We start from the raw sequence: 27,194 nt of genomic DNA on the forward strand, positions 1-27,194 counted from the left end.
CTGATAAGTCTTCTGCCTTACAACTGTTTCCAGAACACTGGCAAACTGTCTAACTTTTCATGCCTCCGCTTACTTGTCTGGAAAAATGAGGACTAGCTCACCTATTTACTAAAGTATAAACTTCTACCCCGAAACGAGGCATTAGTTTAACCAGATGATGCAGGCATATTACTAAGGTAAAATCATTTGGTGCTCAGCTGTTGGAGCCAGTGTTTAATCCTCGATCAGTCACTCATGATTCATTACTAAACATCGTGGACAAATTGCACCACTTCTCTTTTCCTTAGTTTTTTCATCTGTAATGTAGATAACAAGTGCTTTACTCCTCAGAGAGCATTAGATAGGACATAAGTCAGCTGCCATTATCACCACCGCTTATGGTTCAGAAGGTGGACTGGGATGCAGCATCTAATGTTTGGGAGTCACCAGCTTTCCACTGCATGTTCTTCAAGCACTGTGGCAGGACAGTGTGTGCAGCATGCAGGTGGAAGAGCAATCAAACAGACAAAAGTCACCTTAGCCAAAATCCCAAATCAAAGCAGTGAAGTCAGTGATTGGCAAAATATGTGCCCCAAATAAGCCCCACAGGCGTGTGTTCCAAGGATTTTTTGTGGGGACAGGCGTATGATAGTCAGGATGGGTAAGGAATTGAGGGTTTCAGTGCCCCCCCCATACACACATAGCTTTTATTTTATAGCAAAAATTCTTAGCTGATGACCAAAGTCATTCCTTCTTCTTGGACCTTAAACCAGACCTCATTTCCCAGGTTTTGTTAAATGTTACCATGTGCTCAAATTGTGGACCATATGGTTTCTGTCTGTATGGCCTGGCTCTGCCATTGCAGTGTGAAAGCAGCCACCTGAGATACGTAAACATACGGGTGTGCTGTGTCTAATAAAACTTAACATAAAAAACTTGGCTGTAGTTTGCCAACTCCTGGGTGAGAGAGAGCACAGTAAGCCAAGGGAGGCTGCACAGTGAAGCTGAAAGACAAACAGAAGCCAACCAAGAAGCGCCCTGGGATCAGAGCACCTTTTCAGTTCTACCCCAGAGCAGGCAGTAAACCTTTTATTTTTTCATATCTTTTTAATTTACTTATTATTTATAACAGTTTATTCACTTTGCATCCCAGCTATAGCCCCCTCCCTCAGCCCCTCCCAATCCCGCCCTTCCTCCCTCTCCTCCCATACCCCTCCACTGACAGGGGAGGTTCTCCTCCCCTTCCCTCTGACCCTACCCTATCAGGTCTCATCAGGACTGGCTTCATGTCTTCCTCTGTGGTATGATAAGGCTGTACGCCCTCAGGGTAGGTGATCAAAGAACCGGCCACTAAGTTCATGCCAGAGATAGCCCCTATTCCCCTCACTAGGGAACCCACTTGGACACTGAGCCACCATGAGCTACATCTGAGCACCGGTTCTAGGTTATCTCCACAAATGGTTCTTGGTTGGAGTATCAGTCTCAGAAAACACCGCTGGCCCAGATATTTTTGGCTCTGTTGCTTTCCTGTGGAGCTCCTGTGCCCCCGCCCCATGTCTTTCTATCTACCCTTCTTTCATAAGATTCCCTGTTCTCTACCCAAAATTTGGCTATGAGTCTCAGCATCTGCTTTATGTATGCAATGATCTGTCTGCATGTATGCCTGCAGGCCAGAAAGGGCACCAGATCCCATTATAGATGGCTATAAGCCACCATGTGGTTGCTGGGAATTGAACTCGGAACCTCTGGAGGAGCAGTCAGTGCCCTTAACCTCTGAGCCCAATCTCCAGATCCCTAGCATCTGCTTTAATACCCTGTTGGGTAGAGTCTTTCAGAGGCCCTCTGTGGTAGGCTCCTGTCCTGTTTCCTGTTTTCTCCCTCTTCTGAGGTCTATCCTGTTTGCCTTTCTGAATGAGGATTGAGCATCTTACCCAGGGACCTCCTTCCTTAGCTTCTTTAGGTATACAGATTTTATCCTACATTATTATCCTACATGAGTATATACAATGTGTGTCTTTCTACTTCTAGGATACCTCATTCGGGATTTTCTTTTTCTAGTTCCCACCATTTGCCTGCAATGTTCATGGTTTTATTGTTTTTAATTGCTGAGTGGTATTTCATCGTGTAAATGTACAACAATTTCTGTGTCCATTCCTGTGTTGAGGGACATCTGGGTTGTTTCCAGATTCTGGCTATTACAAATAAAGCTGCTATGAACATGGTTGAGCAAATGTCCTTGCTATATACTTAAGCATCTTTTGGATATATGCCTAGGAGTGGTATAGCTGGATCTTGAGATAGCACTATTACTGATTTTCTAAGAAAGTACCAGATTGATTTCCAAAGTGGTTGTACAAGTTTATATTCCCACCAGCAATGGAGAAGGGTTCCCCTTTCTCCACATCCTCTCTAGCATGTGTTGTCACTTGAGTTTTTGATCTTAGCCATTCTGATGGGTGTAAGGTGAAGTCTCAGGGTCATTTTGATTTGCATTTCCCTGATAACTAAGGACATTGAACATTTCTTTAAGTGTCTCTGCCATTTGATATTCTTCTACTGAGAATTCTCTGTTTATCTCTGTACCCCATTTTTTAACTGGATTACTTGGTTTATTGCTGTTTAGCTTTTTGAGTTCTTTATATATTCTGGATTTTAGCCCTCTGTCAGATGTAGGTTTGGTGAAGATCCTTTCCCAATCTGTAGGTAGTCGTTTTGTTCTAATGACAGTATCCTTTGCTTTACAGAAGCTTTTCAGTTTTATTAAGTCCCATTTATTGAACCATATTTAAAAGGGATGTGACTCAGTGTTGGAAACTCTGCTCTGGAGATGTGAGCTGCAGCTTGATGTGGCCACAAGGGCCCTTTTGTCTTTTCTTGTGTGGAATGTCCTCCTAAAGTTCATGAGATAGCATCTTTAGGGGAGGACCAGCCTGCAGCGTCTTTATAAGGTGACATTTGTCACTGGTGAACTTGCCATGACTGCGGCTTTTATCCGTAGCTTAGTGAACCAGGAACTCCAATATGTTGGCACACTACCCTTGATTCCTGCCAGACTTACACTCCAAGTTCAAGACTTACACTCCAAGTTCAAGTGGCTTCCACCTTAGGCTAAAAGTACAACTTACTAATTCCCTCTTTAATTTATTCTATAATTAGTGAGTGGGGCTTCATTATGACAGATAGATAGATGGATAGATAGATGGATGCACATCATTGTGTTTTGCTCAGGTAATTTTCTATGACAAACACAGATGCCAAACGTGAGCAGTCTATTTCCTCATCTATAACATAAACTACATCCTTAGAGAAACAGTAGCAGCAACCATGGTGGGTAATGTTTATTTTTGTTTGTACTCCCAATCACAGCATAAATCTACTGGTGCAATTACTTTGTTTAAACCTTAAAACAAGCCTATTAAGTCAAAACTATAGTGAAGTCTTGTTCATATATAAAGGAAGAGATTACATAACTAGTGAGGAGTATAAATAAGAGCCGGACTCACAAGAAGAAATTCAAGCAGCAGAGGAGATTCAAGAGCTGAGGGTATGGGGAGAAGGCAGGTTAATCTCTTTTTACTGTCTTGAGGACATAGCCTGATACATTCATCCCTGCTAGGAATGGTATGCCAGATCATCAGCTCATAATGCCCTTTGGTTACAATGTCATCTTCCTCCACATTGACCATAGCCTTCTAATCAGTGAAGGCATTCCCAGACAGCTGAGTATGTAGCTCAGTGGTAGAGAACATGGCCAGAGTCCACACGGTTCTGTACTCAAACCAAACATTGCATAGGAACAAAAAGAGGAATTCCCAAATCCTATAATCTCCAATCAGATGCTGGAAGAATCATACAGTACGGGGTCATTTGTGTTGGGCTTTACCCACTTAGAGCAGTGGTTCTCAACCTTCCTAGTGCTTCGATCCTTTAATATAGCTCCTCATGTTGTGGTAACCCCAAATCATACAATTTTTTTTTGTTGCCACCTCATAACTGTAATTTTGCTACTATTATGAATTACAGGGTAAATATCTGATAAGCAGGATATTTATATGTGGCCATTGGGTTGTTCACCCCCCACCAAGGGTTGAGACCCACAGGCTGAGAACCACTGCCTTAGGATAATGTATTGAAGTCTTGTCCCTGCTCTGGGCAACACATCATTCTAAAAACAAAAACACATCATTCTTTTCTGTGAATCTAGAGCCTCCTGCTATATGGATCACATTTGTTTTCTCATTCATCACCTGACAGGCATTTAAGTTATAACCATTTGACTAATAGGAATAATGCCATTGTGAACATTCAAGTATAATGTTTTGTTTAGAAATGTATAAATTCACTCAAGAGATTCCTTCTTCTCCTTTGTCCTGGAACTTACTTTGTAGATCAGGGTGACCTTGAATTCAGAGATCCACCTGCGTTTGCCTCCTAAGGGCTGGGATTAAAGCCATGCACCACCACTGCCTAGCTAAGAGACTTCTTTTTTTTTTTTAATTTCTCCTTAATTAAAAAAAAAATGTTTACATGAGTACCGTACATATGAGCATCATTTCCACTCCCCCTCTTTCCCTACTAACTCTTTCCCATATCCTCCCACTCTCACTCGAATGTATGACTTCTTTAATTATTATAATATACATAATCATGCATACATACATACTATGCTGCCTAGTCTTATGTCAACTTGACACAAGCTAGAATTATCTGAGAGGAGGGAACCTGAACTGAGAAAATGCTCCCAGAAGATCCAGCTGTAAGGCATATTTTAAATTAGTGACAGATGAGGGAGGGGCCAGCCTACTGTGGGTATTGCCGTCCCTGGAAAGCAGGTTCAGCAAGCCATGAGGAGCAAGCCAATAAGCAGCATCTCTCCACCCTCTGTATCAGCTCCTGTCTCCAGGTCCTTGCCCTGTTAGAGTTCCTGTCCTAACTTCCTTAGATGATAAAAAGGGATATAGAAGTGTAAGCCAGATAAACTTTTCCTCCCCAACTTGCTTTTTAGTCATGGCATTCCATCACAGCAATAGGAACCCTAAGACACATGCATGCAATCTGTTGATTTCATTTAGTGTTGCCTGTATGTTTGTGTGTTTAGGGCTGATCACTTAGGATTAGATAACCTATCAGTGGCCTTATTCCTGGAGAAGACTGATCCTTTTTCTTTCAGTAGCCATTACACTTTCCTGTAGCTCTTTTAGGTAGGGGCATGTGAGAGTTCTGCCATCCACGCTGACATGTCAGCTTATATTTGTTACTGTCCAATCTTTGAGCAACCATATTGTTGAGATTTCAAGGATGCAGCTTCCCTGTGATGTCTGAAGGACATAGCAGGTGTCCTGATCCCCTTGGCTCTGATAATCTTTTAACTTCCCTCTTCCATGATGTTCTCTGAGCCTTCAGTGTAGGGGTTGTTATAGATATACCAATTGGGATTGGCGTATCTGTAATTTGACCAGTTTTAGATTTCTGTAATGCTCTCTATCTACTACAAAAAGTAGGTTTTTTGATGAGGGATGGCAACTATACTTATTGTGGATATAAGAATATGTATGCAGAATGCAGTTAGACAGTACAGTGGCTTAGGAAAGAGGCAATAGCAGAACATCCTCTAGGGTAAATGACCTCACCAGCCATGAGTTTATAGTACCAGACACCAATTTTCTCCCACTGAGCACACACTGAGTCTAATTAGACAGTTGTTGGCTATCCTAAGATATTAGTGCCACCATTGTACCCTTGGTGATATCTGGCCACTGTTGTGGTTTGTTGGCTTTACATCTAGGTTGGACTATCAATTGCTCTTCTCTTGGAAGCTTGCGTAAAGCCTTCTGATACTACAAGAGCTAGTTCTCAGGATAAAGGCTTCAGGTCAGCCAGCTGGATTCCACCAAGTCCTGTTCATGAGATGTAGGTGTCTTCAGTAATAGGGTCTTACCTTCTAGTTGTGGGAGGCGATAAAGGGAAATGGAAGTAACTCATATTATTTAGGAGTCTCTCAAACTTCCCAGGGAATTTCTTAAGATCATATAGTAACTCTGTGTGTAAGTTTTCGAAGGAACTGCAACATGTTTTCCATAAGACCGAACCATGTTGGAACTCATTATCACTGTGGGAGAGCTCCAATTTCTCCATATCCTCACCAACACATTATGTTCCTTTTCTAAAACTATGCCTAGCCTGGAGGAGTAACACCTCTTGTCTTCACAGCTAATAGGGCTGAGCCTCTTAAATTTTTTTCTGTGTTTGTTAATCATTTGTCTCCTTTAGAGAACTCTATGCAAGTCATTTGTCCTCTTATTATTGAGTAGCCATATATATATATTGGATATATACCGGATATATAATTTGCAAAAGTTCCCTCATTCTGTTGGCCAACATTTTATTTTCTTCATGATTTCTTTTGAGGTAGAAAAGATTTTTAACTTTGATGAAATTCAGTTTAACTATTCCCTTGTTTGCCTGCGCTGTGGTATCAGATCTAACCATTATATAATCCATGGTTAAAGATATTTACCTGTACGTTTTCTCCTGATAATTTATACTTTCACCTGTTTGCTTAAGTCTACAATCTACTTTGAGTTCATTTTTTATTATTCTATTTTGCATGTGTTTGTCCTGTTATCCTAACACCATTTGCTGAAAAAAGGTGGATGGATGTCTTAGCATTTTTGTCAAAAATCAGTTGAGATAAGACATATGTTTCTGGACTCTTAATTCTGTCCCATCATCTAAATGCCTGTTCTTATGTCACACTATTTTGATCCAAGTAGCTTTGTAGTAAGTTTTAAAGTTGGTAAGGGTGAGTTCTCCAATTTTACTCTTCAAAAAATCGTTTTGTTGTTTTGATTTAAATAACATTGTAAAACAACAAGTTAAAGATGGAGCTGCAACTTAATAAAGGAAGGCAACTGAGGAAGTGCAGAGACCTCTGCTGCACATGTCATCATTTATTTTGTGGAAATGGGTTGGTCTCTTCTAGCTCTGAAGGTCAAAGCCGCTTCTCTTTCAGAACCCTTTTACAAACAATGATGGGACGAGACAGTTCAGTAATTTATTTGGTCTCATAACTAGTGAGTGGCTTCTACAGCCTGGTCTCTAGGGCATATTCTTGGATAGGAAGTCACTCTGCCGCTGAGAAAGGTTCCTGGACTTTGCCCTCAGGCTTGGAGAGCTGCACTTTAAACAAACTCTCAGGTGATCCGAATGGCAATCAGTGTTCAAGGGATGGCCATGCAATGCAGCCCATACGTTTAAACCAAAACAGAGAAGGCCTTGAAGTGACAGTGGCATGCTCGGGGAGAAAGGCTGGGCACATGAAGAGAGGACTGTGGATGAGTGAATGGAAGCAGGGAGAAAAAACACAAGGTACTGGCAGTTATCGGAGACAGGACTGACCACTTTAGCTCCCTACTTTTTCCTCTGGCCTCACCTGTGACCATCCCACCTGCCCTGCAGAAACATATACTTCTTCCTAGCACATAGCATTTGTAGAGTTTAGGAGAGTATGGTAGTCCTATGGGCAAGTAAATGATCCCTCAAAACAAAAAAGAATGACTCATGAGTGACAGCTGTCAGTGTTCTAAGTCAGGGCTGCCCACATTTCCCCCATTTTCACACAACCCCAGGTATATAAAATATGCGTACAGAGCAAACATTTGTGGACATGAAATCATAAATAAATTTTCAATTTTCTGTATCCATGAAAAAATTTGTAAGTTATTAAAGAAAAGCATATTTGCATGCTAATGGACGAATGTGCTTGTTTTTACATAAATAATTCAACCTTAGCTGAATACTTGATATTCTCAACTATAGATCATCTTCAGTTTTCAGAGCTGATCAATATTTGGCTTTCATAAGCATCAGTGCTGGGTGCATGGCTTTGCATAAATATGTAACACAATGTATATCTAGCACCTCTTGGGAAATTGTTAGAAATTCTGTTCTAATCCCAAGCTGAAACTCATTGGATACTTAATGTGAAATTCAAGGAAATAACACAAATAACAAGCTTAAAAACCAAGTATACTGACTGAATACAGCTCCAAATTAGACTGATTGGATCTTTACAAGCTGAGCAATTATGGTAGGAAAATATTAAGTCTCTGTTTTCTCTAATTAGATGACTATGTTTCTATAAGAAGAGAAAACTCGGATGATAGAATCAATCCGATGTATAATGCAGTATACCCTCAAATCTTTGGCCAGGCTGTTTCCGGTGGTGCTGTTGGCCCTCTCTGTGGTGTGTTCCACAGCCAGGCTGCAGCAAAGTCATGTGATACAAAGTGGGCGGGCGCCAGCAGAAACACCTCAGCTTCATTACAAACTGGATTTTGACTTTTGGTCTTTGAGCCTTCAGAAGTCTTTCACTGTTGCTGAATTTTCATGACCTCACACTCAGTCACGAGACTGTGTACAGGACGGAGACACACGGTTTGGGAAGCTGTAAGTGCTCTACACTGCAGAACTGACTGCATCCTGACTGCACTCCTTGAGGCAGGCACTCCGTCTTCTCTGTCTCACCAGTGAAGGCACTCACATACTGTGAAACTTACGAAGGTCACATAGCAACAAGTATCAGAGCCAGACTCGAACCCAGGCAGTCTCCCCCCCCCCCCCCCCCAGCCGGCTGCCTAACCACTATGTTGTTTCTAGAAGAAGGAAAACAAGGACTGAGAGAGTAGACCCAATGCTGCAACTTCGAAAAATGACTTCAGCCTAATTCTCATTAAGGAGACAAACACACAGACACCCTGAGCTGTCCTGGTACTGACCCAGCTCTGGCAGAAACATTAGGAAAATTTTAGGAACTCATAGTGAGCTGCCTCCTTCCTCCCCAAGTTGGCCATTTGTGTCTCTGTGGTGATGGAGACCAGCCAAGACTGTTGAAGCTTCTCTGCTTCCAGAGGGAAAATGAGCTTAAACTATGGGCCGGTGAATACCTTTGTGGGTGAATGTTGTTAAAGCCAACTTATAGCTGGGAGAATAGCTTATTGATAGAGCATTGTCTTGGCACGTACAGGGCCTTGAGTTCAAGTCCAGAAAGATATATATTCAACTTAAAAAAATATATATATATATACATATTATTTTTAACACATGGATAACAGAATATATATTATATAATGTAAAATAATATATTATATAATATATTAAATTATATATAATTATTATATTATGTAATATAATTGTATATTGTATAATATATAATTTTTTATATATATAATTTTTCCTGGGTTGGAGAGATGGCTCAGTGGATAAGAGTGCATGCTATGAGACATGAGGACCTGAGTTTGAGCCTGGCATGACCTCAGGCACTGTGGGTGACAGAGGCAAGAGGCTCACTGAGGCTTGCTAAGCTCTGTCCTAGCTCCAGGTTCAATGGGATACCCTCTCTCAAAAGAGTAACGTAGATAGGAATAGAGTAGGAAATATGGCCTCTGCAGGCCCCACACACACTTCCGTTATTTTGACAAGGCCATTTGAAGGAGTGTAGCAAAAACTCTAGAAAACATTTCTTTCCCAGGGAGATGGGAAAATATGTAAAAATGCCCAAAGAAAATGCTTTTGCAGGTGAATGATGAAGCATTCTTGGTGATTCTTGTTCTGACAATTATTGGGAAAAAAAAAAGTGGTAAATGGTCACATCTAGGGCAGAACTTGGCCTCAGCACTGGCTGGTACTTGGATGACTCTTTGCTGTAACGGACCACCCTTTGCACTTTGGGACACTTAACAGCATCCCTGCTGTATTAGTCACTCTTTTGTCTCAGTGATAAAATTCCATGACAGAACTAAAGCAACTTGGAAAGGAAAGTGTTTACATTCAGGCCGCACTCAATAACTGAGGGAAATCAGGGCAGGAACTCAGGCAGGACCTTGGAGGCAGGAGCAGAGCAATGGAGAAGTGCTGTTTACTCCTCCTGTTTCCACCTGGTTCCTCCTGTAGCCCACAGCCTCTTCCCCAGGACTGGCTCTGCTCACAGTGAGCTAGGCCCTCCCACAGCCATCAGCAGCTAAGAAAAATGACCCATAGGCTTGCCTACAGGCAATCTTATTAAGGTGTTTTCTCAATTGTGCTTCCCTCCTCTCAGATAACTCTAGCTGTGTCGAAAACAGACAAGTGGCAAATGACGATCGCTTTACCTGCTGAGTCATCTTGCTGGCCATTTTTTTTTCTTTCTGCTTTCTTTTTAACTCATAGTGCTTTCAAGTACTTGAGTGTTATTTTAGGGGCTAGCAAGATGGTTCCGTCGCTAAGCATTCTTGCAGAGGAGCCAGGTTCGGTTATCAGAACCCACATGGCAGCTCACAGCTGCTGGTAACTTCAGTTCCAGGGGATCCAACACCATTTTCTCTGTAAACACTTACACAAACACAGTGCAGAGAGATATGAGCAAGCGCACACGCACGCACACAAAATAACCTTTTAAAAATAACAACAATGTGATACCAGGATGTAAATATGTCCTTGTCTAAGAGAGAGAAAGAGAGAGAGAGAGAGAGAGAGAGAGAGAGAGAGAGGAAGGAAGGAAGGAAGGAAGGAAGGAAGGAAGGAAGGAAGGAAGGAAGGAAGGAAGGAAGGAAGGAAGACAACAGGCTTGGTGAAAACAAACTGGTAATACCACTACAGTTACCTTAACAAATTAGTGCTGAGTGTCCCACTGACATCAGTGTGCATAATCTCACTGGCTGATTACAACATTCTGAAAGTGAATCAAGACCTAATGCCTGCTCTAACAGATGAGGAAGCTGAGGTAAGTAGGTGAAGGTCATACTCAGAGGAACATGGGGAACCTGCTTCCTTCTGGCTTTGCCCTCACCCAGCCAGTTCTGTGTGCAATACTCTGCCTCTCAGCATGAGCTCTCCTACCTTCAGCTTCAGACTATGGTTGTGGGTCCCCATCCACCAGGCACTGCTCAGCCCATCAATGTCCTCTGACTTCACCCTCCCACCCAAGGGCTCCTACCACAGCTCCCCATCTCTTCGTCTCTTACCATTCTGTTCTGAGATAGTCTCAAGAATAGGGGAAGCATGCTTTATTTACCTTCATCTTTTCTGCCTTCAAAGAGGCAAACAGTAGGACCTTATGAGGTGCTAACCAAAGCTTTGCCATCAGAGGGTCATCGTTACAGTTGGTATTTGGTATCCATGAGTTCTGAATCTGTGTACTCAACTAATCATGCACCAGATACTCACGGAAAATATGATGTTTTGGAGTATGGTAGACCACTCAGTTTATAAAGTGCTTGCTACCTAAGCATGACGGAGCATCAGTTTAACCATCCCCAGAACCCATGTAAAAGAGCTAAGCATGAAGCATGTAATGCCAGCACTGGAGAGGCCAGCCAATCTAGTTCAATTGGTCCTATCCATGTTTAGTGTGGGACCCTGTTAAAGCTGCTTTATAAAACTGTGTTTGTTTCACAGTTTCTCTCTTAACCTGGCTATCACACAAATAACTGAGGCTCTATTATGTTTGTTTAATAATAAGCTTCGAAACACAAGAACTGAGCAGTTATTAATCTATTCTTAACCTTCTAGGCTAATTTGGCTTCCTCCAAGCATACATTCCACAGATATTTGCACTTTTTCAATTTCCTGTTCTAGCTCCTCTCTCTGGTTCCTCCTGGATATCTGCCTGTGGTTGAATTCACTACTTCCTCCTTTAACTTCTCCTCCCCTGCTGGCAGGAAGTCCATCCTTATTCTCTCCCTTGCTCAGCAATTAGCTATAAGCTGCTCTACTGACATATCAGGGGACAATCAGGGAGCAGTGTTAACACAACATTAAAACAGGAGATTCTCAGAACAAGGATTGAAACCAGGTCATCATTTGGATTACACAATAACCTAATGCTTACAAGACCCTGTCTCAAAAAACAAGGAGGACATTCTAAGCTCCACATACATGCATGTACACACACATACATATACACAGACACACACTCCTGTAAAAATTTGTACACACATATACACACAAAGAAAAAAATACAGCAGTACCAAACATACATTTTGTTTTGTTGTTATTTCCTAAGCAGTGCACTATAACAATCACTTACATAGGGTTCCCATTGTGTTTCATAGTGGTACTTTACAGAACAGACTTGAACACTTGTAAATCTGGGGATCCACAGAGAGCCCTGAAATCCATCTTCTGTAGATTTAGGAGGGCAACCATACCTCTACATGGGTTAAGAGCAAGAAAGAGGGGACGTCCAGAGTTAAGAGCGGCAGAGGGAGGAAACGTGACTTAGTATCAGACATTTGAGGAGAGAGACAGAAGGAGCACAAAGCCCTGAGTCCAGTGATGTGTCAATTCCACTGTACAGACTTGGACCCTGCAGCAAAAGGGTTTGGGGGAGTGCTGAACAAGTGAACTTGCGGATTAACGTCACTGGCAGAGCAGGTAAACCTTGATGTCTGCGGATGGATCACTCTGTACCCTATGTAAGCTACTTGAGGAGGAATTAGAAAGTTTTCTGTGTGCAGTTGAATCTTTAACAAATAAGTGAGACTCCAGACAGATCATCCCATTTCTCCATACCTTCATTTCTTTTAGCTGTTGGATGTTGCTGGTTACAGGGCACAATGATCAGCTTGGGTTTTTGTTTGTTTGTTTTGTTTTTTAATATCCGTCTTCATTTGCCCATGATTAGTTGGATGGTGAAATCTATAGTCTTCTTAGAGTTCATACCAATCAAACTGCGGAGATCTGTGACTTGTGTGGCTTACAGACTTATGGGATCCTGAAGCTGTGATAGGCCTGGCAAACCACATGGGGAAAACTAAAAATTCCCAGCCAGTGCCTGGATTTCTATAACAGAAGCATCAGCAGCTGTGCAGTGGCTTCACTTCACAGCCCATGAGATGAGGAGGACGGAGGCTGGGCATGAAGGAAGCCGATGTGAACACATGCACCTTGTTTGGGTTATGCAGTGCTGGCCGTCTCACATTTTGTAGGAATAATAGCTGCTTTACTCTGCACTGCTCAGTGCCTTCGACTGCCAAAGGCATTGTAGGAATATCTTATTTATTCTGTAGAAGTATCTTTTAAGGTAAATATTCTTGTTACATATACTTCTCAGATAAGAAAACCAAGACTCAAAGAAGTTAGATGATTTGTCAAGGAGGCATTCCTACTAAGGTGCATAGTCTGAAGTCATCTTCAGATTGAGTTGGAGCTATTTATAAGCAAATAAATGTTGAATGGTACTAATGACCTTATCATCCATATGCTCCTGTTACAGATACAAGAAAATATAAAATTTATGTAAATAAAATATGAATAGTGTTTGCATAAAGATTGCAGGTCGAATTAAACTGCAGTATTGATTTTCATATCAGTGGAGATTTCAGGCTTTGGTCTGAAGTAAACAAATGCTAATGTTTTATTATATAATTCCAGTAGATTAAATCTACAGATAAAGTGTAAGTTAATGTATTATCAAGTCCTCTGTAAATAAGGTAATAAAGTATAATCCGGGAGTGATATGTGAGGCAGAGTAATAACTTAAGGGTTTTACACTGAGGCTAAATAATCTATTGCCATGGCTAACTATGCTTTTGTTTCTCCTCTTTCTTTTGAAACACACTTGTAATGGAGAAGCATTTCCTATATGATTTCTTTTAAGTGAAACTCTGAGGCAAAGGTAGCCAGATTCAGAAAATTAACTTCAGAGTGAAAGCTTTCCTATATACACACTCTAAATACAGGAGTTTACCCATCTCACCCAATTAATCATTAAGAGGAAACTCAATCCACCTTGAGATCATCTTAGATGCCTAGCAACCTTGGCCTGCCTCTCTGTTCTGGTGGGAGGGGCAGTCTTACGTTCTACACCATTGGTTCTGCAACCAGCACTCGTTTAGAGGGAAAAATTTAGACCTAACTCCAATTGGCCAGAACAAAACAAACAAACAATTTAAAAGGAAAAAAAAAGAGAGAGAAGGAAAAAAAAGAGGAAGGTAAAGGGGAGAAGAAACAAAGAAAAGGGAAGACATACTATTGTTGCTTATGGAAGTGTGTGACACTCAAGCTCAAGCTCACAGCTGTCTAGACTCAAGATACACAGATATTCAAACTAGATAATGAGGATCCCATCTATCTTCCAGATTTCCTTTTCTTCTTCTTCTTCTTCCTCCTCTTCCTCCTCATCTCTCTCTCTCTCCACTTTTCTCTCTCAGTGATGTTTCTAAGCGGTAGACTCCAGCTGTTTCAAACTTGCATGCTATCTTTTATTTTTATTTTTGTTTCATTTTATTGAGATAAGCTTTTAAGTAGTCCCAGAAGGCCTAGAGTAAAGGCTCATTTGCCTCCTATCCTGTGCCCATCTTTGCACAAATGTCCCGATTCTGTCCCATTCGCAAGGTAAGAGCCGGTTATAGCACCACAAACGCAGGGACTGAAGTTATGAGACTTTGTAATGAAGATTTGGGATCAGATATGTGGAAAGTAGATTCTTGTCACTGAGGCAACACTGTCCTGCCCTGTGCCGTGGTACCCCAACAAGTTGAAGTTTGCTCAGCGCAATCATGATACTGTTCCTACATGACCCCTTGTGGGACTCTTTTCCCAGCTCAATAAAATAATTTTCTTAAACTAATTTTTAACATAAAGATGGATTTAGCAAAGGCGCGACTAAAGCAGACGCAGAAGATGTTCAGGTAGAGCTTGTCCTGTACAGTCATCCATAGCGCTACTAACTGGAGTCTGCAAGACTACCCAAAGGAAGATTAGAGTAAAGTAGAACAGACCAGAATTTCCATCAGTGTGGCACACCGGGTGCCCAGCCACTGCATGAGCCACATCTTAGTTATTCACTACAAGAGTACTCATAAAAGCGTAAATCCAAGGATATTCATATTGCTATGGCTTGCAATAGTGAAAACTTGGAAATAATTTAAATATGCAGTAACAGTGCATTAAAGTGCACTGTGCCACAATCAGCTAGAAATATTGACAGAAAAATCTCAAAACATTTAAGGAAAATACGTGCAAGAAAACCCCACTTTTCTTTAAAAGGAAAACAGGCTGGTCAGGTAGACATTCTTGCCAGGCATGCCTGGTGACCTGAGTTCAATATCCAAAACCCACCCACATAAATATCAAAGGAGAGAACCATTTCACAAAGTTGTACACACACACACACACACACACACACACATCATGACACATGTACCCACACTTATACACACAATAATATATTTTTAATTAATACTAAACAATAGGAGTACATATGCATGAATCCATGACCAGGCTTACAAAAGTACTAACTCTTACACATTAATTACATCTGTAAAATGGGACTACAGAGGGGAGAAAATTTATATGTCATTCTCTTCTGCATGTCGGGGCTCTTTTAATAAGTGTGTATCATTTTCTAGTACGTATTACTTAAATTTTTTTTTTTAAGACAGAAGTGGTGTCTAAAGTGGCAATTCATCCTTCTAATGCCATAAACACAAAGAACCATTTTTTGGGGGGTGCCCATCATCTCCCTTCTAGAACATAATTTGACAGTTGTTAGATTCATAACACACACCCTCACCCCTGCTCTCCATTTCATCCACAGATCAAGTCCAGTGAGAGCTTACAGCCTTGCTGCACATCATTTCTAATAAGAAAGTACCAACTTATAAAGCAGATATCAGCTAGAAATATGGATCTACTAATACAGCAGCAAGCCAGCATGGCTATTCAGTCACCTATCTTATCTCTCCACACATTCAATATCTTCTGCCACTATTACCAGAGAGTATTTGAGCTATTTTATAAGAAAATGTATATATGTAGATAAGTGATAGATGATAGATAGATAGATAGATAGATAGATAGATAGATAGATAGATAGATGATAGATGCAAGTTATATAAATTATCTCATAGGAGGATTGTAACTGAGTCCCTACCCACTGATCAGGGAAGACTTTTGGTCTGATGACCAGAAATATTCGTGATGAACTCACACTGAGAGGTAAAATAGAAAAGGAAAATTAGGACCAAAGAAAGAAGAATAAAAATATGCTGGACATCATTCAATAACTATTTGCTGATGATAATTATAGGGATGGAAAACCCATCAAGCCTATGGAGCTAAAATTAATCAGCAAGTATTCATAGACTGCCTTCTGCTTCTATTACTGGTTCTGGCTTCCTGCCTGTCTAGTGCCAAGGCTGGAGACATTTACATGGCATTCAGCGTGTCAAGACTGGAAGAGCAAAATGGTCAGGCAGAGGCTCACAGCAGCCGTCTGCACCCCTCTTTTTTGGTGAAACCATAGTCAATCAAGACAAATTCCTTCTGTGCAAGACTATAAAACTTTCTTAAAACATCACTGTATCACTTGAAAAGACCCCAGCTAAAAGGGGGCACTCTTTCTCTAAAGCAAGAGTCGATTTGTTTGTGTGCAGTCTGAAATTTCAAAGTACAGATGAACATATGATTGCTATTAAAGTCAGGAAGTGAAACCGATAGCACTTTGTAGCAACAACTACTTAACTTTTAGGGTTTTTTTCCCCCATTGTGACAAGCATTTTAGGTAAATTGTTAATTGTGATGTTTATGTCACTGTTAAATTTGGATAAATAACTGTAAGTGCAAAGATAGACATCTGTTACCTTCTGCATGCCCAGCCATCCTTTTATTATTCTTTTAAAAGCCCCAATACTTATGAGATACCTCTCTATGTTTCTGTCTGTCTGTCTCTGTCACTTTCTCTGTCTTGCTCCCTCCTCCTCACATTCCTATCTTGTTTCTTCTTCTCTCCCAGCAGCCCCTCAGACATTGGTACCTGACCTAGGGTTTGCCATGCAGAATTCGCATGCTCTTTATTCCTTGGTCATGGTTCATGTGCCTCAATTAAATCGATAAAGCCTCTTCCAGGAAGAGGACAGGGAGATCATTGCCAGAGAGGAGAACTCTTCACTGCTGTAGCACATGTTAATATAGGTGGCATCATCCACCCCTTCCCCCAAATAAAACCAAAGTAGGGAAATGAAGCTAAGACACAGAAATCAAGTCCTTTTGATATGATCACATGATGTGAGGTCTTGGCTCATATCTAGCCATGCTTGAAAGTAAACTTTATGTAAACCAACCACCAATCAACTCTTGCTTTAACAGTTGGGTGCCATATATGTATCCTTATTGAATACTGATGGCAATCTTCTATTATGAATGCCTCTCCTTGAAATCAGTGACATCTAAAGGCAACCCTACCTGTTCACCCTTCCTGTGATCACACCAACTCTCCTACCTCTCATGCTCAGGCGACTTCTTGCTGCATGTCATAGCGCTCATGTAGCTACTGCTACAGTCAGTCGTACAAGGCGGGTAACTTGTCACTCTCTCCACCTCCATTTCCTCTAAACTAGGGATTATATCTCAATCTTTTTAACTGATGAGTATTTACATATTTTGGGTTTGGTTTTGCAGATATAATACTTGATCCCATAATCATTTTTATGTCCCTGCGGTCTTATGCTAGGTCTTAACATTTAAAAATTGTTACTTTGTTGAAGGCAATGGTGGCAGGAATGAGTGCAAGCATGAATGGAGGAGGAAATTAGCTGATTAAAAAAACTCCTTTCTTCTATTAGATTAGTTGAAAAGAAATGTGGTTATGTATTGTTGAAGATTAGGCCCTGGTCTTATAAACAATAGGAAAGTACTCCACTGGCCCACTACACCCCTGATCTGACATCCTTCTATTAATATCCTGTGATTCGTTGAAGAAGAAAAATATAATCTAATCGTCAAAAAACTGAGTTAATAAGTTTAATATATTTAAATGAAATCCTCAAAGTGTCAGCCCTCGGTAGTAAATAATTGAGGCTCAGGTCATTATAGTCTTAAGGTGGATGAATGGAGAGAGTCAGTTCCTTTGTGAAATATTTACTACTTTTTAAAATACCATAATGTCAATAAAATGTCTTATATATGCTAAAATGAAAACAGCTTATAATATGGAGTGTAGTTTAGTTATGGAGAATGAGCCAGAGAACATCATGACAGCCAGCCAGAAGTTTGCTGATATCTGTAAGGTAAGACAACCATGTAACTTATGGCAGGGCCTGTCTGTCTGTTTGTCTTATGACATAGTTAAGAAAAAACTGGGAATAAAGCACAAGGAATTTACAAAGTTGCTGCACTCTCGGTGTGTGCCAGGGAGATTGAGGCTTTACAGGTGAAACAGTGTAAGGCTGAAGAACAACCTACCATAGATTTGAGATGGGATCAAGGGGTGGAGGTGAACCAATAACTCCTCTATTCGTGCAGAAACCAATGATAGATGAGTAAGGAAATGTCTAAGTTCGTGAATCCCAGTATCGACACATTGAGCTTCCCCTTCCTACCCATATTCGACAACTTCAGATCTTCCAGTGTTTCTTCCTTATTACACACTTCTCTTGGCCTCCTTTTCCTACCCCATCTACCACTGGTCTTTCTTGGGCTTTAACAGACAGCACTCTCCCCATCCCCAGAAGAAAACTGTTCCTCTAAGGCTGTTTCTTTTCTTCTTCTTTTATTAAAAATAAATTTTTTTCAAACAGTATATCCTGATTATGGCTCCTCTCCCACTTCCTCTGAGCCCCTCCCCACCTCCATGCCCATCGCCCTCTGAAATGTGACAACAGACAGCAGTGGCTTTCCTATCTTAGCCATTCCAGTCTGCTGTCACTTCCATCACCGTTTAGGTGAGAGAGGAAAATCTGTTTTTTAAAAACTTACTGATATAAGGACATATATCACACAATTGATAAAACAGAATAAGGTATAGAATACTCTTTAAGAGTAACTTCTGTATGTACAACTGATTTTTACAGAATGATTTCAATAATCTTTCCCTGGCTGGTGTTGATGACCAATATACGGCTCAGTACAACTACTTTGGTAAAGGCAGACTATGAATAAATATTTGGTTAATATTAAGTTCAGCAAAACAGATAGATACTGTTAAACTTCTAACCTGACTGTTGGCTGAGATTCTTATACTAGTGATTGCACTGACAGTGAAGTAACAGAGATAGGTTTTGAGACTAAAATCCTCCTTGAATATGAACCAGTAGTGGAAAAAATAATTATTCAAAAAATTACATATTTTGAAATTTCATTTCATTACCAAAATATCCTCTAGCACTGAATTCTGGATATCAATAAAACCAATTAAGATCATGTTTATAGTTTTTCCAGTTTCTATGCTGCAAAAACTTTATCGTGGTTCATTTCAAACTATTAAAATAACACCTTTTGCTTTGTTTTGTTGTTTTGTTTTGTTTTCTCTGTGTTGCTTTGGCTGTCCAGGACTTGCTTTGTAAACCAGGCTGGCCTCAAACTCACAGCAATCTACCTGCCTCTGTCTCCCTGAGTGCTGGGATTAAAGGCATGTGCCACAATGCCCAGCTCCAAATGTTGCTTTTAAATGCTTTAACACACCAGAAGATGCCCACTATTCTACAATCATATCAAATAACAGTGAAATAATCAGAAAGTAAACAGCTCCTGAGTATTTCTTAACATTGCTGTTGAAATGTTTAGTTTTAAGTTTATAAATTATTTTTAATAATGACTATGATTAGCAACTAACAAAATCTTTGAAAAGTTAACAGACAGATTTTACAAGATGGTATAGCTAGCTCTAATACAAGACTACATTGGCACTAAAACATGCCTAAAACTCTATTGCCCTGTGCACTAGGGATCTGGGACATGAATGAAAAGGGCTAAAGATAATTGGTACTTCTGTTGCAACTTACTGATGATGCAAAAATTATGTATGCCTCCCCTGTTTTCTGAATAATTCTCGCAGTTTAAACTCTCCGTTTCAACCCTACTTCCTGTGAGATACATGGGCAGATATTACCTTCTGCTACAAACTGAAAGGCTACGTGACAGAACCCAGCCCATTCAAGTGTGTAAACTGTGAGTTAGGTTTCAAATGCAGACCTCAGGTTGAAAATTAAACAGGAGGAGAGACAAAAAAAAAATCCAGTATTGATACTATTTTATAAAGTGTAGCAAATGGCCTTTGCAGCACTTTAGAATGGGGTAGGAAGAGCTTACAGTTTCTGCCCTCTTAAATGTATCTCTTTTTATCACTCATGATGAAATATATTTTAAAACACTTCAATCAACCTGAGCTTTGCTTAAAGAAATGAAGTTTGTATAAATTTGACCTCCAGTTTAATTTCAAATAAAACATATATGTATGCATATATATATGCATGATCTAAATAAGTAAAGGAGGTGTAAGAGCTTAAACGGAAGCAAAGCCTCTCAAAACTGAGTGAGGCATGCCACCAACAAATGGGGCAGAATGACACACTGTCTACCAAAGGAGCATGGGACAGAAGAGATTAAATCAGAAAAGGAAGAAAGCTAATGACATAATGGCCAGCCACAAATGCCACAAATGAAAAACAATGTACGTAATAATCATTGCAATTATTCTGTGTGCTTGCTCTAATGTCTCTAAACATTGAAAACATTAGATCTTTGCTTATGGCAACATGTAACTAGTTCGTCAGCTGATATTTTATCTCCTCTTTAATCCCTTATTGCTTCAACCAAGTTCAGCTAATATAGAGGATATAAATTTAACCAAGACAGCCACAAACACTTGATACACGGGAATAGAAGCTGGTATTTTAAGTTGCTTATGATGAAAGTAAAAAGAGAAAACAAAGAAAAAAGGGGAAGGGAAGATGTAACCTTATAGCATTTCCAGTTCCTATGTTAATGCCAACTAGGGAAAACACACACACACGCACACATACATACACACACACACACACACACACATAACAAAGCAGAACTGATTCTGATCAAGAGTCTGATATACTCCACTGAGGTTTTTAGTTTGTTTGTTTTTTGTTTTTTTAATAACAAACATGTCTTCTGAAAATGGAAATAATAAAGCACACGGAAATGGGACTTTCAAGTTTAGCTGGGTTTTCCTCAAATCACTTACCTGCAAGGCCTAAAGAGTTTCCCAAAGTCAAGATACTAAAGAGGCATTTAGTATTTACGACAGCTTCAGGAAATGGTTAAAAGTAAGTTCTCAGAGCCAGCAAGAAAAGTTGTCCTGGGGTACCATATGGTTAATATTTTCAAAACCATCCATTAACAAGAAAAATGTATTTTACTTTAATTTACATTTAGTACTATAGGGTTAAGGGTATGGCTAACAAACAAACAAAAACAAACAAACAAACAAAATGGAAGCTCAGCCAGGAAAAGTGGCCGTAGCTATAGGAAAATAAGTTCAAAGATGTGTCCTTTTGTAAGAGAAAATGTGTGGTAATCGATAGTAGAGGCAGCCCTGAAAATGCTATGAGAGGACTTTCCTTGAATGAGGTCTTTTCAACCAATGTCAGTCAGTTCATGCCAATATAACCAAGTTATGTAGTCTTCATACAGCACTCACCACTGGTGTCCAGGCTGTGAAGAACAAAAAGCCAAGGTTACTCCATACATTCCTGCTGCCCTCAGCAGAGCTACCCATGATCCCGGTTCTTTTCTCTCAGATGTGTTTACATTTAAAGGATGAAATATATGTATACTAAGAAGTCATTCTTTTCTAAAATCTCAGTGTAAAGGTGCTACAAGCAATTTCAGTCAATAGCATGGGTGGAAGATATTTCAAAAACACTGAAGTGAGGCAGGAAGAACGAATCATGAACAAATAGAAATCTGATTTATTATGTAAATGCTTTTAATTTCACTCTCTGCTTCTGTTTTGTTTGTCTTAGTTTTGCTTTGTTTTCAAGGCAAGGTTTCTCTGTGTAGCCTCAGCTGTCCTGGAACTCACTCTATAGACCAGGCTGGCCTTGAACTCACAGACATCTGCCTGCCTCTGCTTCCCTGAGTTCTGGGACTACAGGCATGAGCCACAGTGCCTAGTTTCTCCCTACTTCTTAAGAACTAAGGAAATTTGAAATTTAAATGAGCAAAAATTGTTAATGATAATTGAATACTTAATATGGCTCATGAATTAATATATCTCATATATATCAATTAATCTTTATAATTTAGATCACTATTATTTTTTCCACTTTTCAAATGGTCAAAAATAAGGTATGGTGATTTAGGGAGCTAGCTCAAGATTATAGACCATTATATAGAAACTAGCATTAGTCCCAAAACACCATGGGACTAGACCACAAAGGGAAATGAAATGGATGTGAGGCACCTAAATGTTCAATGATAATAGGATTTAGGTTTCAGAAAATAAAAAACTTGCAAGTTATCTATAACTTTATCAAGTTTAAGTACAAGACTAATCACAGCTGCTAGAAAACTATGCCTACTATACAGGGACAGAGAGAAGATGATGGACTTAAACGGTAGAATGGGACTTGGAACCATCATATCACTGTGATAGAGAGCTACTGTGTTGAAGCAGGGGCTTCATATGATTTAATTGATTTTGTTTTTGAGGAGATCATCTGGCCCCATGGCTTGAATTATTCCATTGAGAATGGAGATAATAAAACAGACGAGCAGAAAAAAAAAACTTACTTAAAGAATACATCAAGTGCTATATTAATGCTTTCCTTATTTTCCTTCCTGTCTTTATTTCTTCTTCTTTCCTCCTACCTCTCTCTCTCTCTCTCTCTCTCCTCTCTCTGTGAGTGTGTGTGTGTGTGTGTGAGAGAGAGAGAGATGCATGTATCTGTGGGATCACATGAAGGCCAGAGAAGGACTTAGGGTGTCCTGCTCTATCACTCTCTATTTTGTTCCCTGAACATGGTCTCTTACTGTATCTGGAGTTTAGTTAGAGACCAGAAAGCTCCAGTGATTTTTCTGTCTGAACCCCCGCCCCTCAGCCCTGTGCAGTGGAACGGGGTGTGTGGATAGGAGGAATGGGGTTTAGAAGCACCTGATGTCATCTCAGAATTTTTATGTGGGTTCTGAGGACTTGTTTGAGCAGAAAATCTTTTACTTTCTGAGCATTCTCTGCAGTACAAATGCTATAGAGATATAAATGGAGATTCAGTTGCATCTTGCGCTTATTAATATTGTTTACCTTAGGACATAACAGTAAATATATATTCATCGACTCACTCAACTAAAACCCACTGAGCATCAAATATGCACTGGATATATAGTGTTGAATAGGAAAGACCCAGTCTCTGTCTTTCAGGTTTATATTCTAGTGAGGAGAACGAATATAAGAAATGTGCACACAACAAATGAACTATCATTGTACTATGCTATCAGACTGTTCAGGATTCTGTCAGAATACTATGTGGTCTAGTTATTTATGGGTAAAGTGTGCTTGAAAGTTAAAATCCATGGAAATAAGCATGAAGATCTAGAGTAATGTCCTTACAAATTGTTATTATTTCTTTAGCCAACTCAACCTAAAGTGGTAATATGTCCAGTTGACTAACTGACTCAGTGTTATTAATATAACTCTATAAAATATTACCTGAAGCCTGTTACACATGGGCCTCTGTTCCAGGGACATAACATAATGAAAAAGGTAGATAAGGTCTTTGTCAGATAAAGTTTGAATGTATCAACTTTATTCTTACCTCTCCTTATGAGGTAATAAAATACATTATCTTTGAGGTAGGGATTAATCCTGTTTCTCACCTTGTAGTAATACTAACTTCCTAGAGTTATTGATGAGTAGACATTCATGCTAATGAGTTAAGATATAATGTATAAAAATGTAGACTAGTGTCTGGTAGACACTTGTGTCTGGTAGATGTTTAATAGTTATTAGCTATCAGAAGAACAGTGTTATAAATTTTGCCTCTGACACTGAACATTTCTTTATTTATCTGAAGTTCATCACTTAAATTCCATGAACACGTAAGTCTTTTAAGAGTTAGTAATGCTCCTTTATGTAAAATGTGAGATCAAAGAGGAAAATTTCTTTAACGTTATTGAATTCCATCCTTTAACACTTAGGAGCTATGTGACATTGAGTCAAGGTCTGTAAGCTTTAATTCCTCATAATGAAAAAATCAAGTAAGGCTAGTGTGCTGTACAGTTTTGTGTCCACTTGACACATGCTAAGATAAGAGGAGGAAACCTCAGTTAAGAAAATGCCTCCATATAATTAGACTAAAGGCAAGTCTATAGGGCATTTTCTTAATTACTGATGGATGGGGTAGGGCCCAGCCCGTTGTGAGTGGTTGCCATCCCTGGGCTGGTGGTTCTGGGTCTATAAGAAAGCAAGCTGCGCACGCCAGTAAATAGTATTCCATCATAGCCTCTGCATCAGCTCCTGCCTCCAGGTTCATGCCCGGTTTGAGGTCCTGTCGTCACTGCTTTTGATAATGAACTGTTTATGTGGAACTGTGAGTGAAATCCTTTCCTCCCCACGTTGCTTCTGGTCATGGTGTTTCATCACAGCAATAATAACCCTAACTAAGACAACCAGTGACATAGATCATTAGTTGAGCACTTTCAGATCATTAGTTGAGCACTTTCCTAGCCTGTAGGAGCCCCAGCACTTCCCATGAAGTACAATAAAATAAATTATCTATTTCATTCAACACTTCCAGCAAAACTGGGCAGAAGAACCAATGAACGTTAAGCAAAACACATAACTATTTTTATTACTATGTAACAATGATAATTATTGAGTATTTAAGCATACTTTTAAATATGACAGATTAAAGCATTAGGTATCTTTCTATTGAAATAAACTAAAGTGTATTTAGGCTACTAAAAAGAAAGAACAAAAAAAGTTCACATTTTTGCTCAACTGAAAATATTTGTAAAGGAAATTTAAAACTTAAAATGAAGTATTCCTCTACTTTAAGAATTATTATGAACATACAAAAAAAAGAGAGGGAAAACGTTAAGTGGGAATTCTTGTAAAAATTAAATTATTCAAAAATAAAAAGCACCTACAATTTACAATTCAAACATGCAAGACAAATGGAGTAGATTCTTTCAATGCGTAATTCAGCTATTTAGAAGGTTTGTGGTATGAAAGTATATGGGGAAAATGTTATATATGCACAACATTTAGTTCTTTTCAAAGGCAAACATAAAGAATAACTATTAGTATGAGTTTTATTGTAGGGTCAAGTACCACCCCACCCCCTTACAGGCTTGGATGTTTGTGGATCATATTCACAAGATATCTGATCTCAGTTCTTGAGCCTCAAAGGTGGGAAAGCTGGCAAGCAAGGAAAGTAGAGTCATGCATAGGTCTAAAGTAGAGTCATAGTCCAAGGTCTCCTGTTGACTAAGAGCCTGGTTGACTTGATCCTCCTCGGAAAGGAAGGGATCTCTCTTCTCAACGTAAAAGGTTTGTGTTTGATTTTTTTTTTTTTTTTTTTTTCCTTCACCAAGTGCCTCAAGGGCTCTTCATAAACACTCCTCTGGCGGAGGAGGTCTACTCTGGTACAGGTTTTCCTTCACCAGGTGCCAAGCCTCTGCTCCTTTGCCAAGATGGCAGCCCCAGATCCCTTGGAGGCAGTGACAGTGGAGCATCCCTGCACAAGGAACCTGCTTTCTGCCACTTCCTCCGCTTGGGTAGCGGACGACAGCACTGGGCAACATTCACGCCTTGGACCCGCGGAGGGACTCGGTTTTGACGCCGCAGGGCACCTTTGCCAAGATGGTGGCCACGCGGCGTCACCGCTCTTTACCAAGATGGCGGCGAGAGACTTCCGGCACGCGCTTCCCCCAATCGGGGCTCTCCGGAGAGGTCAGGCCGAGGCGGCCGCCCTGGGAGCCGGAGCGCGGCGCAAGCGAGCGGGCGGCTGCCGCCGCGCGCCCCGGGGAGGGGAGGACGAGGAGGAGGAGTCACCGCAGCCTCGGCTGCTGTCACAAGTGCCAAGCGCTGGCATCCGTGGGGGCGCAAAAGTTACTTCCCAGCCCGCTGAGGCAACACCGCAACCCCCTCCCCCGGGGCCCCCCAACTCCTAGCGCGTGTGGCGGGGTGCTGGCGCGCGGGGCCCCTCTGACTGTCCTCGGGGGGCCGGCCACGTGTTTCCCGTGGAGACCCGGAGGCGCGTCCCGGGAGCGGCAGGGGGGCAGCTAAACGCTGACGTCCGAGAGCTGCGTGTTTTGTTTGCTCGTGGAGGGGCACTGGGGTCCCTGGAACCCAGGAGGCAGAGCGACGCACCTAGCCCCGGGCAGCAAATGTCAAGTTTGGGGGGTGGGGGGGATGGCTCCGCGGACAGCTTGGATGCTGGCCCCGAAGGGGGTGGGAGGGGAGGTCAGGAGTTTGGGGTGACAGGAGGGCGGACTTCTGCAGCAACTTACTATTCCGTCTGCCGCTCGCTCCTAGGCCTGCACAGCCCCCCTCCCGTCCACCCCCCACTCCACCCAAGGCTCCCTTAATCACAATTTTTTTTTTCTTTTTTAAGTGCAAAGAAATCCAGTTCGCTAGAGGTTTTGCATTAGGCTCGCAACTTCCTCCGAGAGTGAGCGCGCTGGCAGGCGGGGAGGGAGTGGTGGGGGTTGAACTTGGCAGGCGGCGCCTCCCGCTGCCTCCGCCGCCGCCGCCGCCTCCTCGCGGAGTCGGGGAAGAGGGTGGGGGACGGTCGGGGCGCGGGGGAGGGTGGGTTCTGCTCTGCAACTTCTCCCGGTGCAAGCGGGGCGAGCGAGCGCGCGCGCGGCGGCGGCGGCGGCGGCGGCTGCAGACGGGGCCGCCCAGACGATGCGGGGGTGGAGGGAGCTGCCGGCACGCGAGTCCCCCCTCGTCGGGCTCTCAGTACGTAGGCACCGACCCTCTCCTCTGCCCACCCCCACCTCCCCGGAGGGCGGCCGGGGCCCCCGGCACCGCGGCCCCTCCGCTAGCGGGACACCCTCGGCGCAACTCGGCAGCCGGCCGGCGCGGACCACCCGTGCGGCTCGGCGGGCCGGCTGTCACCCCCCGGGGGGCTCTGGCGGCGGACGCCCGGGGCGACCCCGGAGCCGGGCGGGGGCGGGAAGGAGCCGGGGAGAAGAGAAACTGAAGCAAACTCGCGCGCCCTACGCGCCCGGGTCGGCGCCCGCCGCCGCCGCGCTCTCCCGTCTCTCCTCGGGTGGGAGAGGAAGGCGAGGCGGCGCGCGTCCCGGCGGAGGCGGCGGCCGGGGGCGCGGGGCTCGCGGGCGCCGTCGGGGCCGGGCCGCCGGCGGGTGGGGAGGTCCCCGCGCCGCCGGGCCGGGGGTGGGGGGTGGACCGCGAGTCCCTTGCAGTTGCCGACTGTGGCCAACAGGTTGCACCGTTCCCCGCGGCCGCCGCGGCCCCTCGG

The 27,194-nt window shown here is 41.9% G+C and overlaps 1 protein-coding gene across 4 annotated transcripts in view; it reads left to right on the forward strand.

The window, feature by feature from the left end:
- Nucleotides 1–27,194, forward strand: part of Nr3c1 (nuclear receptor subfamily 3 group C member 1) — a 123,542-nt gene that overhangs the window by 5,502 nt on the left and 90,846 nt on the right. For 2 of the 4 annotated variants that reach the window (XM_060377343.1, XM_021642217.2), the window contains exon 1: nt 26,514–26,671. The exons of 1 other annotated variant lie outside the window; for it this stretch is intronic. The gene's annotated coding sequence lies outside the window, so the exon portion shown is untranslated. Of the gene's footprint in view, nt 1–26,362; nt 26,382–26,513; nt 26,672–27,194 lie in introns of those variants that run through there. One more of the 4 variants, XM_060377347.1, reaches the window with a different exon arrangement.

Source organism: Meriones unguiculatus, chromosome 2, assembly GCF_030254825.1.
Source record: "Meriones unguiculatus strain TT.TT164.6M chromosome 2, Bangor_MerUng_6.1, whole genome shotgun sequence".
NCBI classification, from domain to species: Eukaryota; Metazoa; Chordata; class Mammalia; order Rodentia; family Muridae; genus Meriones; species Meriones unguiculatus.